This window comes from Aplysia californica, unplaced genomic scaffold (assembly GCF_000002075.1).
Source record: "Aplysia californica isolate F4 #8 unplaced genomic scaffold, AplCal3.0 scaffold00123, whole genome shotgun sequence".
Lineage (NCBI taxonomy): Eukaryota > Metazoa > Mollusca > Gastropoda > Aplysiida > Aplysiidae > Aplysia > Aplysia californica.
Genome location: NW_004797393.1, coordinates 106523 through 111046, shown reverse-complemented (window position 1 = coordinate 111046; position 4524 = coordinate 106523).

Below are 4524 nucleotides of genomic sequence, written 5' to 3'. Positions count from 1 at the left end.
TTATTATTATCATCATCATCATTATTATTATTATTATTCACTGGGTTTACGGTGAGTCGACACGACAACCGTCATATTTCACCCGTGGCAAGTTGGACCAGTATTCTCAATCAAAAGTCAATATGCTTTATATGTGTTTATTCGGTTAAATTTTTTATTCGCATGGAATATGATTTATTTGGCTTTAAAAACCTTATGTATGCCTGAGCTCGAGTGTTTTATTTTGATTACGAAATGTTCTACTGCCAATCCTTTTTACGTACGCTAATTGTTTTGCTATATGTGTAGCATCAAAGTGAAATCAAGCGTTCTTTGCATGTGACGTCATAGTTGCTACCCAAATGTTGCCCTGAGGAGGATAGAGACCTCATGGGTGTAAACTTGGTAAAGTAAGTTCCGAATTGAGGATTAAGTTATCTTTTCCATGATCTCTGCTCAAAGGAATATGTATATTAATAAGGTCGTGAAAAATACGAGTTTACTCTTCCCTATAGGTGCAAAAGTGCATTCCCGCGCCAAACGCAGACACACACACACGCGCGCACGCACACACACACACACACACACACACACACACACACACACACACACACACACATACGCACACACACACGCTCATATATACACATACACACAAACACACACACGTACACAAGTACACTCTTCCAGCTAATTGATATTAATCGTAGAGTGTTGTGCGCCAAAAGTAGGAGGCCTATAATGTATATATCCGCTTTCGTTCCAAAGTTCCCACTATGTCCTTTTCCCCAAAAAAGTTTTCAGATGTTTATTGTTTGACTATTTTTGCTTAAAAGACAGTTTGAAAAAAAACACACCCTCTATTGAGTATGTTTGTTGGTTTGCTTGTTTGTTTATTTGTATATTATTGTATACATTGTGTATTACATTTAACGTCCATTTCGGAAAGGACCGAGCCAGGTGGGAAATTCGTGCAAAGTGCCTTTCCCAAGGACATAACATTGGACCGAGGTGAGACTCGAACCCCTGAACTCGCAATCTCACCATTACAAGTCTGGTAGCCTGACCACTAGGCAGTCGACGATACAGAAATAAAAAAGGAGGAGGAGAGACAAGAACGATTGATGTTTGGTAAGAATAAAAGAGCAACCATGTCAAAGCACCCGCCAACCACCCACATACCTTACTATGTAGGTAGTCCTTATTCGCTGAAGATGACGTTGAAATCCAGCAGCTCATCTGTGGACGCGCATGTGGCTGTGCAAAAATCATACCATAATAACATAATTATTATACCGATGGTTTGTCAGAAACAATAACAGGTTGTATCAAAAGTGAAACTCCTGGACTAATGTCTTTGGTGTAGCGGTTAGGCACTTTGGGTTTGCGCAGAGAAAAAACGAGCTCAATTCCCATGTGCCGTATTCTTTTGTCATCAAGTGTTTCTATCTGTCTGCTATGGCGTTGTATCCCTCTCCGTCCTGTTTGACACTGACATTAACGGGGACGGAGCAATCCACCTCCTAGATAATTTAAATTGTGTTGAGGATATAAAACACCTTCAATTGCGATTGCATGAGCCCTTGGAACGGAAGAATGCTTAAGGCACAAAATGGAAAGAAAGAAGGGCAAAAGGATAGAACGAAGGAAGAGACACAAAACTGTAGGTGTTTTGAAGCCCCCATCAACGCAATTCAGATCATTTAACCCTATCCGTACGCCATGGGGTCATTTTGTACTCCCGGGGTTGTATTCTTCACATTTTAGAATACTTCTAGTACGAAGATCTCTTTGAAACTTTCAGCATTTCTAAAAAAAATCGTTTTGACAGGCTGCTATGCAAAGCTTACGGATCGGATTAAGGAGTTAATTTCCTCTTTGGAAAGTGGTGGCCCACAGTTTCCCACGTCGTATGGATACGATAGTAAAACACAATTTAGATCCTTTAAGAGGCTGCCTTCCACCTTGCATGTCAGGGCCAACCCGGGCTGAAAGGAGAGATGAAACATTCCAGCAGAAAACCGAGGTACTCAATAAAAATCCTCCCACACAGGAATCGAACTCTGGTCTCCTGCCTACGTAGTGCAACAGCGAAGCACCAAACCGCTACAACACCACAGACGCCTAAGAAGCGAAAAAAGGCCAAGGCGACACAGAGAAACATGATAACACGTACTTTCTTGGCCTAGAGATTAAAGTGTTGGCCTCTCGTTCAAAGGTCCCGGGTTCGAATCCGGGAGCGACGGAAAAATTTATTTTCTTCTCTAAAATTGTCTCCTTTCACCTCCTTTCCTGCTCTCTAACAATGTTCTGTCGTCTGCTTTCGTCTCCACTTTCTAGCCCCCCCACCCCCTCACCTCCTTTGTCCCCTCCTCTGGGCTCCTGACTCTTTCTGCAGCCTTTCTATTGCTACTCCCTAGCTCTTTCTTACTGCTGTCTTTCAGCCACACCCCCGATATGATCTTCTGGTAGGTCTCGTGTGCGAGTTGCAAACGTTTAGGACCCCTTGGCGGTCTAAAATCGATAAGAGTAGGCTTCGGCCGCTACCTGGGCAAAATTCAAAATTACCTACCACCTGAAAATGTTTAAGGTGCCCCGCGCGTTCATATGACCTTATGCGATTGCGAGCGCCGTAAAACACTTACCAAAAAAAAGTAAAAGAATACACGTACTTTATCTCGCTTTTATGTGCAGCAGCTGAGCCCAATTACAGGGTGTCCCAAACTCGACCACTAAAAAATAAAACAATCAACAACAACAACAACAAAACAACAACAAACAAACAAACGACCCCCCCCACCAAACATGTCCAAAACAAAACAATAACTTAACTTGACCTTGGATTTCTTTCTTTCTTCTTACTTTTAAACAGATAAATTATTCAGGGGCACATGCACGATCGAGTCCTCCTGTGTGTCTGTGCGTGCGTGCGTGTGTGTGTGCGTGTGTGTGCGTGTGTGTGCGTACGTGTGCGTGTGTGTGTGTGTGTGTGTGTGTGTGTGCGTGTGTGTGTGAGCGCGCGCGCGTGTGTGTCCGTGACAAGAAATATTCATGCACTTAGGATGGCTGAGAGAGTCACCCAAGATCAAAGCTCCAACACAACAAACAACAAATAACAAATAATAATAATAATAATTGCATTTATATAGCGCATATCCATGCTCAAGAGCTTGCTCTATGCGCTTTACAACTATTATTACCCCAGCAGACTCTCTGAGAACACTCAAAAACATTCTCAGCTTCCGCGGAAGCATACAGTGGAAGCTGCAGATTTCACGCGCTCAAACACTATCAAACTGACAAGATCTTTCACTGTCTATAGCTGGGTACCCATTTCCAACTGAGTGAAGAGAGGAAAATTTGTGCAAAGTGCCTTTCCCAAGGACACAACGTCGGGTCCTTGACGGGATTCGAACCCACGACCTTACGGTTGCGAGTCCGAGAGCTTAACCACTAGGCCACCGACGCCACAAACAACAAACAACAAAAGACAAATAACAAACAACACATTCCCAGAAGAAGAAAGGTGACAACCTCCTGTAACAACAGCAGTGACATTACCCACCAACCCGTGACCACCAAAACAAAACTGTCCTTATTAAAGCTTATGTCCAGTGCACACTGACAATAAAATTCATTTCATTCATTCGGAGCCAGCCACCAGATTTTCCATTCCAGTCAGGCAGCAGCAGCTACCATTTCAACACAAAACCTCCGAATTCAGCTAAATTCAGCTGTGTCTTTTTTGTTCGTTTTAGTTTTAGTACAGGTAGAGGGTTTACGGCGCTCGCAACTGCATATAAGGTCATACGAGCGCCAAGGGGTGGATGTCAACTCAGAAGTCCTTACGGGGAATCGGGCTTACTCTGCTCACCTCTCTAGCTTCAACAGCACAGTCTGCTTCGACTATCAAGGCACCCGGGAAATAGCAGGTCACAAGAGAGTGATAAACATACAAAAGAAGTAGTAGATAAATAACGATAGTAAGGATGAGGAGAGAAAAAGCGGCAGTTCCCTGTTGCAATTCCGGCACATTTATGAGCATGACATTAATGAATCAACCCATTTACAAATCTATGCCCCCCCCCTTTTGGGGATGGCCTAAGATACTTCAGTCAGTAGCACCGCCCCGGGGGGTAGCTGTGACTTTCAAAATCAAAGAAATATGTTTAAAATTTTAAAAAATAATTAGGCAGCGAGTCGAATCGGTCTATTGTATTGTGCAAAAATGGTAGCTTTTGTCTCCCCCCCCCCACCCCCACTTCCCCCAGATGGAGCTGAGGAAAATTTGGTGGTCCCCGACCGAATCAAATTGGCTCAGTGTGCGCTGAGCATTAGGTTCTGAGTCATGAGATGATGGCCGTATAGATAGAAGATAACTTTGTGACATTAATTGGGTCTGCCGGGCCCACATTGAGCCTACGTGGGACTGGCATTATCATATGACAGACAGACAGACAGACAGGCAGACAGATAGACAGACAGACAGGCGGGAGTGCAGAAAGACAGATAGACAGGCACGCAGACTGACAGACAGACGGGAGC